Source organism: Sturnus vulgaris, chromosome 2 (assembly GCF_052056855.1).
Source record: "Sturnus vulgaris isolate bStuVul1 chromosome 2, bStuVul1.hap1, whole genome shotgun sequence".
NCBI classification, from domain to species: Eukaryota; Metazoa; Chordata; class Aves; order Passeriformes; family Sturnidae; genus Sturnus; species Sturnus vulgaris.
The window spans coordinates 64130412-64144626 of NC_142244.1; the positions used below are offsets into that span (position 1 = coordinate 64130412).

The 14215-nt window shown below is 36.4% G+C and overlaps 1 long non-coding RNA gene across 1 annotated transcript in view; it reads left to right on the top strand.

The window, feature by feature from the left end:
- The window catches only part of LOC148224828 (uncharacterized), a 127089-nt gene extending 114721 nt beyond the window's left edge, over positions 1 to 12368 (top strand). The window contains exon 5 of the long non-coding RNA XR_015801522.1: positions 12237 to 12368. This is a non-coding gene — a long non-coding RNA (uncharacterized LOC148224828). The remainder of the gene's footprint in view (positions 1 to 12236) is intronic.
- The last annotated feature ends 1847 nt before the right edge of the window (positions 12369 to 14215 follow it).

The window sequence follows — 14215 nt, forward strand, 5'->3', positions numbered from 1 at the left end:
AGATTTACTGTGTGTGTTTGAGCCACGTACATGTAAGAAGCTCAGAGGCTTCCCTGTGGTGTGTGTACTGAGCAGGTGATACATTTTCCCTTTCACCATTAAGTGACAATAGCATTTATCAGAACATCCTCTTTACCCTCAAAGACTTTCTGAGACACTGCAATCTTTGCTAGTCAAGGCAAAGAATTAGAGAAATAGAACAAATTGGCAACATTGTGTAATAAACTAGAAGGAACATCAATATCTTAATCTTGAATATGACATTGTCTTACTCTCCTGTGCTTTATTTGCATCATATTTGTCATCAGAAAAATGGTAATCATAGCTTAAGTTATCTTGGAAATATTAATTATTTAAGACTTGTGTAAGTGCTTTCAAAGATGTCAAAAAATATATCTTATGGGTTAACTTGCTTATTTGGTTACCTTTCTCAAGTAAGACTGTGAAGCTCTATAATGTGCTTTATAATGCAATCTTTTTAGGCAAGCACGTCTTGGCATCTGTAAACGTTTTAAGATAGAATGCATTGTAGCAATCAGGTAAGTTAAGGGTTGCTCTGGCAAAGCTTTTTTTTAAATCTTACTTTCTAGATTTTCTGCATCCCATTAGTTCCAAATGCTTCAATAAAATATCTGATATGTTACTCGCAGAACTGTTTTTACTCTTTTCCTCTCATTTCATCTGTGAGACTCCTTGAATTTCATGACATAATTGTAATATTATTTAGACTCAGAAATAAAGTTTCCAACAACTGTAAAAGGACTAGAACGGCCACATAAAATATTCAGGGACAGTTGTGTAAAATCCCAAGAAATAGGTATCTTTATTTGTCTCAATAGATCCTTTTGCAGCAGAGGTTAAACACAGAGTGCCTCCTCTACAGTTCTCACTTTGGGGGCACTTGCCTCCTTCTTTTTATTCTCTTTTCATGAGACCTTTCTCTCTTCTTCTTACTCTCTTTGTTGTGTCCTCCTTGTGAGTTTCTTACTGTTACAGTTTTAATATTTTCATTTGTTCCAGCAGCTTAAATAGAAAAAACTAAGGTCGGCCTGAGGTTGAAATGCTCTTACTTATACAGTTAAGTAACAAGTTTGAAGTTAAGAAACAAGATTGGCCTTTTCAACCCTTGCTTCTACATTTTCAAGGGCCATGAAATAGGAGTTGTGCAGACCTAGATGGCACTCCCCTGCTTAGTAATCAGTTTTTTAACTTGCTCTCTGTGAACAAAGCAAATGCTTCATTGGCTGCAACTTCAGAAATCTGTAGATTGTAAGAACAGGGAACTACAGCTGCAGGGCTTAAATAACTTTTTCCCCTGAAGATCTAAAATCCTCAAAGACAATTTATGCAGTATTGATTATTATTATTTTCTTTATGAAATAATAATAATAATAATAATAATAATAATAATAATAATAATAATAATAATAATAATAATAGCGATGATGATTCAAAACTATACTAAAACAGTTCACTTCCACATTGTCAATATATATTCAGCTAATTAAGAAAGAGCAATATAAATAGGAATTGCTGAAAAAATCATGCCTGGGTTTGTCTCTTTAATTTAATGTTTGAGGCTCTCATCTTCAGACTCAAGCTTGAAATTACCTAGGGACTTCTGGAATGCCTATTTTTGTCTTTAGTTTGGTTTCTTTGCTCTTAATAGCATCTGTTGAGAGATCCTGTTTATAGGTAAGACAAAAGATTTTCATCTCTCTCAAAAAGGAGAATAAAACAAACCGATGTCTACAGGAACGTAGTACAGGCAGGGCTGTCAAATAAAAGGGCAACAGCATTACCAGCTCATGTAAGCAAAACAATTTTTTTCCTGTTCTGAAGCAAACCAGCAAGAAACAATGATAAATTTATTCCTTGCTGGCTTAAACAAGATAATAAAGAAGATTTCCCAGTTTTTTGTAGAATAAAACACCATTACTTTCTGTGATGATGGTCAAAAGAGTTCCTCAGGAAAAGCCCTGCCCAGGGCTTATTTGTGGCCATCTGAGTGTCTTTTTTTGGAAAAGTTGACAAACTCTACTATGCATCTTATATACCACTCCACTCAATGAGTAGATGCTGTAAGATCACAAAGTCCTGCTAATATAATTAGTCCATTATATACAGTTTTTTCATTATGTAGGGTTGTGTTGGATATAAATTCAGTAAACTACACATATACAGATGGTGCATTCAAAGGTGAGCTGGCTGCTGTCATTAAAAGGCCACCATCATCTTTCAGAAGTTGTGATGTCCAGGGCAGTACGCCAATACCTTGAAAAAATCTAATATATTCAGTCCCAAGGGAGAGGAATTCCTGCTGCATACTAAGCTGCATCCAAGAAAGGCAAAAGCTCCAGGAAAGCGATTGTTCATCTCTTTTCATCATAAGGAAGGAGGCCTGTGGGAGTCTTGTGTCCAGCTTAGGGCTCACAGCTCAAGGGAGATAATGACAAACTGGTAAGTTCAGTGGAAGGCTACTAAGGGCAGTGGAGCACTTGAAAGGCTGAAGGACTAATGTGGATTTCATGGAGCAATGGAATTGTTAAGTAGATACAGAAATATATTTAAATCATTGCAATCAACTTTGGTAACACTTCAGAATAAATGTTAGTGGAGCTGTAACCCTTATATGTGCTTTGAAGTATGCAGGTGCTATCCAAGTAATTGTACAGAAAATGAATTCACTCAGCTCCTACTCAAGAGCCAGAATCCTGCAGCACATCAGGAGAATGACATAACAGGGTTTGGACTTTCTCAGGCTACTTCTCATGCAGAAATGTGTGTAGCTGAATTCTTCCTGCTGAACAGAGTTTCAATGATATCTGACGTTACATCTGGCGCTGCCATGGACTACTGTAAACACTGAGGTCTAAACCAAGCAGCATGTTTAAAAAAGGAGGGATGATTTTAATCTCAGAGCAGTGAAATTCCATTAGTACATTTGTTGCTGACAACATAAAAATTATTTATGATTCTGAACCAAATTCATTAGTTCCTTTAAACAAACTGTAACAGCTAAAGACACATCACTATCACATGCAAGTAGAGAAACTTAAAACAGTAATTCCGAAGGTCAATTTTTATTTAGGCTTTAAATATTTGCCCAAAATGTATGATTTTCCCCTTCCCCCAGTGAATTTTCTCTCTTTGTGAGAAATTTTTCACAAAGAAGAATGTGAAAAAATAAAATGTGGAACAGTGTGCTAGAATCTCAGATATATATGTGGAATTTGTCTTATAATCTCAGAGTATAAATTGCCCCAGGTTTAGTAGTTTATAATGATCTATCCCACATTTTTTTTTCCTCAGTAATAACATAGAATGTTAAAAGAAGAGGAATATGAAAAGATAAACATTAATTCCTTTAAAAAATCAATTAAATATTTTAACTGAAAATAGGTGCAGTTTTAAGTGAGTCCAGATTCACTGTTTTTCAAGGCAGCTGTCTTTTGAGACACTCAGGCTTGAAGCTTAAGCCAAAATTTGTGAGAAATGGAAATTTTGGGTTCAAAGAAAATAATCTGAATTGAAACAGCCAAACCTACTTTACTCAGCAAGGTGTTTTCATCCCCCATGTGTCAACTGCATTTTTAATTTCAAGATCATTGCTTGGGTATTTATAATTGTATTTCAGAAAGTTTTAAGACAGTAATCCGCTTTAAAACACAAAAACTAAGAATGTTCTTTAACATAAGATGCTTTCTTACAACATGAAAACTCTTTTTGAGAAGCTATTCAGTGCAGGCTCTTGGATTAAGGGTATGGGCATAGTGAATTGATTCGCCATTCATCTTAAATATTCTCTATATACACTAAAATTTCAATGCATTTAACTTAAATTTGTATGTTAAGACCTTTATTCCTTTCCACTCTCACTTTCTTTTTATTTAGTAAAGAATATACTCTCACTCTTAACAACTCAGATTGATAATAGATATGAGAAACAAGATACTTTTCATATGTTCTCAGAGTATTGTACATGAAACAGTAGATAAATGATGTCCCCTTTTCCTCCAGCCCCCCAAATCTTTCAGTTTTATAGGCAGATCTAAAAGTTTTCTGTATGCTTTAATCTCCTAATTTCTGTCAAATGGCTTGTCCTGTTTTCATTTCCATTGATAATCATGAAGATGAGGTGGTGAAGAAAATAAAAACACAGTTGTTTCAAAGCAAACCTCAATAAAAGATATTTTTAATATCCTTTCCCCTCTGTTCTTTGCTGTACATTGTAGTAATAAATACAGTTATTTATTTTCTATGAGAAGGGGGAAACGACTGATCTAATAACAGCCCTTTCCCAAAGGTATCCTTATTCTTTTCTGGTAAACACACTGCTGACCCAGGAAAATAAAGTGAGAATATGACCACTGTTATAAGCAGTAGAAATATTGGAGATTAAAGTGTAATTGCATGTCAAGCTGCCACCTAGATTTAACTCCATTCACCACAGCTTTTTGGGATTGTGATAATGACAGTTCTCTCAGCTATATTCTGGAGGGGATGCACCATTATATGTCTTGTTAGCCTTTACCCTACTTGTTACACAAAAACACTTTACCCTATTATCACCATCAATAAACTCTGAAGAGTCAAAATTGTCCCAAAATTATGGGTTACCCTACTGCCTCTTTGTCCTTGCTTGTCCCTTCTGAACACTTTGTAGCCACTGTAGCACTCCAGTTGTGAGTCAACCACCATGTTTCTGTGATGACAACTGTATTTTCCTGCTGAACATCAGGTTCCAGCTCTTCTAGGGTTTTTTTGCTCATTCTATCTACATTGGTGTAGATGCACTTCTGTTGGGCTATTGATGGTACCACATTTCTGGGGGAGAAGCCTGACTTTATGTATGACAGTCTTAGGCACTTCCATGGTTTCTAACAGACCAATATCCCTAGCATCTTTGTTGCAGCATGGTTCTCCATCCCCTATCTCCACTGAGATGGCAGACAGAAGAATCCTGCCCCCCAAAAAATGGTGTGCTTACCTGGCAGCAAACTTTCTCTTCTCATCTTCATCTTGGTTTCTAGGGAAGCAGCAGAGGTCCCTAAGGGGGTCCCTCTACATATCTGGCCTTCAGAAGAGTGTTCTCTTTTTTTTTTTTTTTTTTGTAAGCAGTTTTGACACAGGGCATAGACTGACTAAACCTCAGTGACACCTCTGGCCCAGATCAACATCTCCATTGTCATAGTTTGGTTCTGTTTGCAGAACCTTGTACCTACTATGCCAGGGCACTGGGAAGGTGGGACAGTCACAGTGGAGACTTACCTTCTGCATCCAGCAGGAGCTTTTCACTATTGTCCCTCATCCATTAAAGTCACTGTGCTCAGCCAAATGAAGAAAGGATATGGAATCCTCTCTATCTGCCTGTTGGGCCTGTCTTAGGGAAGGCCAGATAAAATTCCAGTAGTCAGCCTCCCACCCTCCTTGATATATTCTCCACCTACTCACCTCCCCCCAGAGCTCTGTCACAAAGCAGAGGATGAGCCTCTACCTTGGATAAGCCTGTCTGGTACAGGTACGTAGGTCTAAATTCATCCCACTTAAATTTAGGCCTCAAATTTAAAAGCATATTTGCTTTTGTTCCATCTATGCTCAGTGGAGAGATGCAGCTGGGATAAGTAAGGAAATCCTAAACAAGCTTGAATTCAGTGCTTTCCAATATCAACACCTTATCACCAGGTTATTCAGGCAAGATCCTTCTTGCTGCCTTTCCATTTAATTTCATCCAGACACTCAGTGTGCAGCACCCCAACTTCAACAGGAGGAAGGGACACTGCTCTCTGCCACTGTAGCTTTGAGGTAATATCATGCTCCTACCACAAATATTTGGGATCTATTTCTCCCATAGAAGCAGACCTGGACTTAGTCCTTCGTCTTAGCATTTGGCTGATACCTTCTACTCCATTCCCAGGAAGTTATTTTGGAAGCTAAAGTAAGGGAGTAGAAGGATTTGTGTCAGATTTTCTTTTTTAAAATCTCTGTTCTGCAACACACATGGTAAAAAGCTGAAACTGTGGTGTGTTTTCTTTGTTCAGCTGTTGGTACTTTGATTCAATAAAACTTATTGGAGGGAGGGACTCTACCTTCCCAGAAGTCAGCTAAGAGAGGTCAACTGGAGAGAAGTGTCAAGGGCAGGTGAAGAAGAGACAGGGAGAGTTGGAGTTTGTAGTATAAGCAGAGACTTAGAGGGCATCGAACCTCCTGGGGCTTAGACCTCAGGAAATATTTTTTTCCCTATTACTTTGAGATGACTTTGTAGAGTTTGTGAACCCGGGGAGCCAGTAGAAGTTACTGCAGGAAGGCTAAGGAAAAGATACATTGTACATAGAAAGCCGGAAATTATAGTACTAAGAAAAATATTTGTCTGATAAAATAAAATATTCCTTTTCAGTTGTAGAGAGCAATAAGGTTCCCCGTCACCCTCCTCTTCTCCAGGCTGAACAACCTCAGCTCCCTCAGCCACTCTTCACAGGATTCTTGTTCAAAACCCTTCATTGACCTTGTTGCCCTTCCCTGGACACTTATGAGACGATGCAAGAACACTGAGTTCTGTGAAAATTTTATGTTGTTTGGATACTGCCAAGTAGCAAAGGAAATGGAAATGCTTAAAGTTTCTTATCCTTGTAAGTCAAGGTGATACACAGATATGACAAGGAGAAAAGGATTCATGGTCAGTGACTATTATCACAGTATTAGAAGTTTAACCAACAATCTATTATTCATACATTATTTTCAGGTGTTAAAATTTATATGTATATGTGAAATTGACATTAGGGCTTATATGATAATAAAAACTTCTCTGAGTGTTAAGTTTGCATCGTCTATAATTATAGCATGTAGAAAAATTATTTCATTAGTCCTAGAATTTGTTTTGCTAAGTTTTTGCTGAGAGTTATTAGGAACCACTCAGTATCAGAGAAAGCTGATAAATTCAGAATAGATTGCTTGCCTGTTGTCATCAATCTTTTAATAAAGCTTTTTATTGCACTGAGGCTATTTATTTGATTAATATACTCCAGATCTTGGTGTAAATTTTGTTTCTAGGCAATATGCTTACTTGTCCTTTGCCATTTTCTTTTCAATTTTAAGTTTTCTTTGCCTTAGTTCAAAAGAAATTATGACTTTTGTGTATGATTTCAGTGCAATGTAAAATCATATTAATCTATTTTTGAGAGTGAGTAAATGCTCTCACCTAAATTGTGTCATCCACTGGCATAACAAAATTTTAAAATAGCAAAAGTAAAAGCTAAAACAGTAAGGAAGAGGCAGAACAACAATGAAACTTGCACAGCTTCTCCAAAAAGGCTCCTGGAGTACTGCTTATTCCTTGTGTATGGCTTTTTTTCCCCTCTCATTTTCTTTGTGGCTGGGATGTAATGCCATTAATTTCTTTAAAAATCGTTGCTAATCTGATTTAATGATTTTGTGATGTCATTTCTGTTACTGTGCCTGACATTGACATAAAAATCTTTTCTGTTCAGATTTTCACAAACTGAATTTTGTGTCTTGTCAGTCTTTATAACATAATTAAAAATGTGCAAAATAGGCCAGAACCTTTTAGTCTTTGATGGATGTTTGGAACTGGGAAATGAGATATGACCTGGATGATACAGAGTGGAATTCAATAGAGTTAACAGAGCTGAAGATGGCTATTTGAAAGAAAATTAAAGGACGTTCATTTCACATATTATGTTTTAATAAAAGATGAATCTTGTCTTTGTGTAAGTCAGCATAGACTCATGAATACTAAAAAAGGTCTGTGGAGCTCTGGCTGTTAACTAAGAGCTGTCAGAATTAGCAGCTTCAACTTTTTGTTTTCTTTGTGTTTCAGATGGAGAGTGTGCAATTGTAAAAACAACAAAACCTGTTATCTATATTCTATTTTATGATTGCATTACTATTTTAAGACAGATACTTGAGTCTGATTTCTTCATATTTTGTTCCAGGTACTGTGGTTATAAACTGATTAAGTGATGCAGTTAATCACAAGTCAAGTTTCTCTGGTTTTGTGTTGTAAGCAGTCTAAACAAACTGCATTACAATATAAAAGGTGCTTATGTCCATATTATACAGCAAGTATCCAGATTCATGATTGAGAGAAGAGGTCTTTTTTCTCATCTTGGATATTCAAGGCTCATTTTGATTTTTTTATCTAATTGTATTCTAGGCTAACTGGCTGAAGTTTGCAAGTAGGTGATCAAAGTTCTGAGTTATATGAAATTATATATTAATGTTTAACTAGAAAATGTACACTGATATTAAGCTGTGATTCTGGGTGAAGCATTTAAAAGAAGTGAAAAAAAAGAAGCTTATTTGTTTTAATTCTGACACTATTCTAGACCCTCTTTTTCTTGTTTTCACATTCATCTCCTGCTTTCAAGGTTCTGTATTACTTTAAATGCTTGCAATAACTATCATCATCTTTGTGTCCAGAAAAGGTTCTCCAAAAAACACCAGTAAATCAAAATGATGGCTTTAAAAGTTACTTTTTACAGACATTATAAGATTTAGAACAGAGTATAAAATAAGATATTTTCTGATAAGCAATGATTGTGTTAAGAAGTTTCTTCTTAGACAAGATTTTTGAGTTGTCCAATATTCTAATGCCATTTTTGTCCCATTACTTCAGCACCATTGTAATTCTTACCTTTATGTGCACTACACACAATGCCATCTTATGATGAGCTAGCCAATTTAAACCAAGGACCTGATTGTTGGGCATAAAACTTGTATTGGCCCACTCTTTTTCTTTTTTAGTCTCTGTAACATTTTTTTTTCTGATTGTTTCACATCTCACTATCAATTCTGACTAATTCTTACAACCATTTTACAACTCTGCAATCTAACTGAAAAACCTAAGGCTAATTACGACTTGGGGTTTCCTTTTATTTCAAAAGTGAGTTTATGAAAGTTTTTATAAGGTTGAAAAATTAAATGCCAGCTAACCACTGTTTGTTCTTGTTTTGTGTAGTTGTGTGCAGCACTCTCCATCTATCTAGCAGCAACACTGCAGATACATTTTTGTTCTGATTTTACTGCTTTGATTCTCTCTCTCACCCACTGATGGATGTTTGAGTGAGTGGCTGCATGGTGCTGAGTTGCCAGCTGGTGTTATGCCACGACAAATTTTAATTCACCTGCTGGCTGGCTGATGCTGATAATGATCTTTAAACCAAGAAATCTTGATTGCAGATTTTCCCCAGCTCAGTAAAGGAACTTTTCTCACAGTTTGTCATATCTTTCTGCTTCTTTCTAGAGGTGAGGTTTTAATGGAGTTCTAGCCTTTCTCTTCTGTAACTGCTGCTTGGACTAGTATGGAGTAACCTATGGAATAGTTGTTTCAAAAAATTGAAGTGTAGCATTTAACATCTCTGGTTTTGATGTCATGGACCAGCATGTCTTTTGAAAAAAATGCAGGCTGTTAGTCTTTGACCTACAAACTCTCCCAAATGAGTTACTCTGGGGTTTAAAGGCCTTTAAGGGTAAGCAGGTTGATACAGGATTAGCATATAAATATGAGTTTTCTGTGTTCTGACGCTTATCTGTATTATTTCATATTGTACAGCAAGGAAAAATGCCAGAGTAAGATCCAATCCAGTTAGGACTAAGATGTGTGCCAGGGCAGAAAAGTGACATGCTGACTGTCAGAGATATATCAGCTTTAGTGAAAATGTCTGCCAGAAGCATCTTGGGTAGCTTAAAAGCCTTATAATTATTTTTACATTTTCAGTAGAGAACAAAAATCATAACAATTAATGCATACAATTGCTTTAATTAGATGTATAAATGCAATGTGGAGAATATTGCAAAATATTTTGGGTCTGCAGCTCTAGGAGGTATCAGTGTAGGTTTCTTCCCACAGTTTGATAACCTATTTTATTTATCTTTAATTAGCTTTCTCTGTCTCTTGCTGAACTCAATATCTAGGTATTAAACAAAAAAAAAAAAAATAAAAGGCATTTATTCCTGTTTCTTACTTTATTGAGTCATGATGACTTGAGGAAAGAACAGGACAACCATCAGGAATAGAATTTAATTTGGTTTCTTTGAAGTAAAAATCACTCTTAAGTAGAAATAATTTTCTTCATTGCATCACTTATTTTAGGAACAACAACAAAAAAAGTAAAAGAAGTTCACTTTCTATTCAAATAATCTGGATTCCTTGGTTTGATTCAGCATTCATTCTATTAGCCAGGAATTTGTAAAGATTTATATACGTGATCAGTGTCAGGTTACTTTTACTCATAACAAGATGAAAAGACCTAATATAAAATGAATTTAAAGGTGGTTCTTCAAAGGATGTAATATGCTATTAGTTAACATGTAACTTGCTACATCAATTTGGACTTCATGTGTTAAGGCTAGGGAACAATGACACACTACTTGTGATCACATTCCATCAAGCTGCACCACATTCACACTAGATATGTGGTGAATTAATCTGTTGCAGTTTTTCCACCAGCAAATAATGATTACTCTAAAGCCATTATGATTTCAGCCTTTTCCTGACATTTGTTGTAGTCTCAGTGACATGCTATTACCCTTGTCACAATTTGGTGTAAAACATCTCTCATTCAAACACCATTCATTACCCTTGGGCTAGACTCACATTCAGTACATGTCAGTAAAGGGGCAGGAGGTCAAATCTCAGTAAATTAGCTGTCCTCTGTGAAAAAATAACTCATCTCAGAAGACAATTTACCTTTAAACAACTGCAAGATTTCCACTTTTGTGAAGTTAGATTCAATTTGGGCTGTACGCTAGAAGACTTGTTTGCAAAACATGTTTACACTTTTTAATGTTTCCTGGGTTGTCCCCAGGTACCAATTTGTGCATACTGATCTCGGCGTGACATGGTCTGAATGCTCTGTACTTAGGCTCAACAGCAGCTCTGAAGTCCAGAACCTGAATTACACTTTGATTCTCTTCTTCCACCAATGTTAGTGTGAAATTTTGTTTGGGAAAATATCATCTCTTCATTTTATAAATCATCTCTTTGTGTACCAAATGAAATCAACTGTTCTTTGATTTTCATCCTTGAAGAAACTTTGTATTAAAAAATACTGTGGTTTTACACTCTGATTGTAATCCTGTCAATGTGATTTATACAATTGGCTCAAACTGGAATTTTATGTACCTAGTTTAGTAGTCTCATGAAATATATATACATCTAAATTGTGTATTACCTCCTACCCTGTAGGGCTGATCTTATGGTGTAACTGTGCCCCAGTTGGGTGATGGTTTAAAGAGACTATTGCCTTCACTGAACTTGAGTCTGTAGCATAATGTCTTGTTTGGTGGCTTAATTTCACAATGGGTTGGAATCCTGTACAATTTCTATATAGGCAGAGGCTCAGACTGTTTATGTTCAGTAATGATATTACATCTGGATCCTTGATTTTGTGCTTCAATCCCTATGTCAACCCTCAGTACTGTTAAACACATTGAGCTGGGAGTGTTTTTGAGAATAATTCTCCAGAGGCACTTTTCTTCCCACCCACTTGCACAGGCTCACATTCAGTGATCCCAGACAAGCCTTTTGTGAAGGCACATGTAATAAATACAATGGGAGGAACTGATGCTCCTGCCAACTCTCTCTTCTCAGCCTGGGTCCAGCAGATATGAAAGGAAAACACTTTGTGAGGTTTGAGCTCTCCAAACAAGTCTGGTATTCTGTTCACTGAGCAGGAATATCTTGCTGCTTGAGTATTATATTGTAGGCATGTGGTCTTACCTCCTCTGGGCATATTTTTAAGGACGAGAGTTTGTTTCGCTAAGTTTTCTATGAAGATGTTAAGGCATTCTCCACGGAAAGTGCCTTCTCTGTACTTCTGAATTCTTGGCTCACACAGGGTTTTGCTGGTCTCCTAATGACTGGTGCTGTGTCTCAGCTTTGACCAAGAGGTGACTACAGAACAAGAGGACACACTCTTAAGCTGTGCCAGGGGAAGCTTAGGCTAGACATTAGGAAAAATTCTTTACTGAAAGAGTGATTGGGCACTGGAATAATCTGCCCAGGGAGGTGGTGAAGTCATTGTCTCTGGAGGTGCTCAAAAAAAGACTGGAGATGGCATTCAGTGCCATGGTTTAGTTGATGAGGAGTTTTTAGGCCATAGGTTGGACTAGATGATCTTAAAGGTCTTTCCCAACCTAATAAATTCTGTGATTCTGCAAAACGCACATATATTTGCTGACTCTCAGTAGTCTTTTTCCATATTGCTCTTTTACAGGACTGTTTCTTCCTCTATATGAAGACAGAGGATAAATGGCTTTCCCAATGAATCTGAGCACCAGAGACTTTCTTCATATAAGCTATGACAGCCGTCACTTTTTAAAGCTAACCATAAAAGATGTTTTTTTCGGGTCTGAATCTTTAACACTTTACTTAAAATATGTAATTTCTTTCAGTCTCATTAAAATGAAAGTAATTTGGGGGAGAGTTGGTTAATTCCCTTGATACAAACCACATCCTCATTCCCTGAGTTTTTGACTAGTCCTAAAAAATTAAAGAAAGGCAAAAATCTAAGTTCTTTACAACAAATACTGCATCACATTAAAAAAAAACCAAAACCAAAACAACAAACAACAAATTTGACTCCAGCTTTTGCCATTATGTAAATTACATTTATATAAAAGAATAAATTGAGTGAGTCACAGAGACTTGAAAATCAGGGTTCAGAGTGGAATTTGACAGCTTTTCTACAGTGTTTTTAATCAGGTTTAATTGTTGTCAGTTCAGTGATCTATGAAGGTCTTACCTTTATGAGAAGCTTGTAGGTGTGAGCTTTTGCTGTTGTTGCTAATTTGGAACCAGAAATAGTTGTGTGCAATTAAGGATCCACAGGTAAGGTGAGATTTTGTGCTCATTGAAAGGGACTTAGCAGGGATTCATGTGGTGTGACATAATTTTGTTCATTAGGATAAGAAGCTTATATTCTTTCACTGTAATCACCTCCTCAAGAAAAAAAGCTAGAGCTCAATACCAATTGAGAAAGGAGAACTTTACTTACATGGCTCCGTTGTTGAGCACTGGGTGTATCTGGCTCTGCATTGTTCTCAAAAACATTACATTTTCTCACCTTGTGCAAGTTGAATGCATTTATTTTTTAAAAAAAACAGTCTGAAGATTTTTATATCTCAGACCAAAATTCCATACACATACATATACACATACATAATATTTGCTCATATGTTTACAAAGCCATATGTCGTGGCTTGATACAGGTATAAATATGTATATTTTTTAAATATACACATATTTACCTGTATCAAGCCAAAGACAGAAAAAATATTGGCTGAACTGTAAGTAATAATACAATGGAAGCATACTTATGTGTAAGCACAGAAGAAATGTTGATGTGATGTTTTATAGATTGATTTTTGGAAAAACACTTCTTAAAGCATAAGGAGGGATTAAAATCTCACAAGTCTGTAGAACAAACAGCCAAAATATCATATAGACTAGCCACTAAGAAGCAAAGCAAAACAAAACCAGCGAAGGTGTTTGAAAGTCAGGATCTTGCTTACTATTTCTAGGTGACTGTCATGTGATAGATGACCAGAGTCACCATCCCCTTTCTCCAGTGGAATCCAGAAGTAAAGAAGTATGCAGACATAGTGGGACCAAACATGCAGGCAGCTAGGCTGTGCCTGCGAATCCTTTTCCCTTGCCCCTCAAGGAAAAGGTGCCTTAGGCACCTTTCTACTCTGATTAAGCCTTGAGTCATTTCTGACTTCAGGGTAGTGCATGCTGAGCATGCTGATTGTCGTTTGCTCACTTCAGAGGGTACTGATTCCTTTAGATCTTTTTCTGTGGTGTCTACCTCTTTTGTATGGAGAGCCTAAGCAAATTCCACTGGAAGGGTGAATTGCCTGTAAGTTACAGATATATAACTCATGGTACTTTGATACATAACTTTTGGATAACTAAACTTTTATGGAAACTGGCCTACTTTTTCATATTGACCTTGTTAGGAGTTTTTCCCAAAAGTTTTGTATTGTAACCCTGGAAGTGCTGTCAAAATATAAAGTATTACTGCAATAAAAGGTGCATCATAATTTATATGCCAGCAGACAATCAGGGTTTAAATGGTTGATGGCTCCTATTCCTGTCTGATTTTAATGGTAAGACAGAAAAGAATTTCTGATCTGGGTGAAAATACCAGAGGGCCATAGACAAGACAAAATCATGGCTGACTTCTCCTTTCCT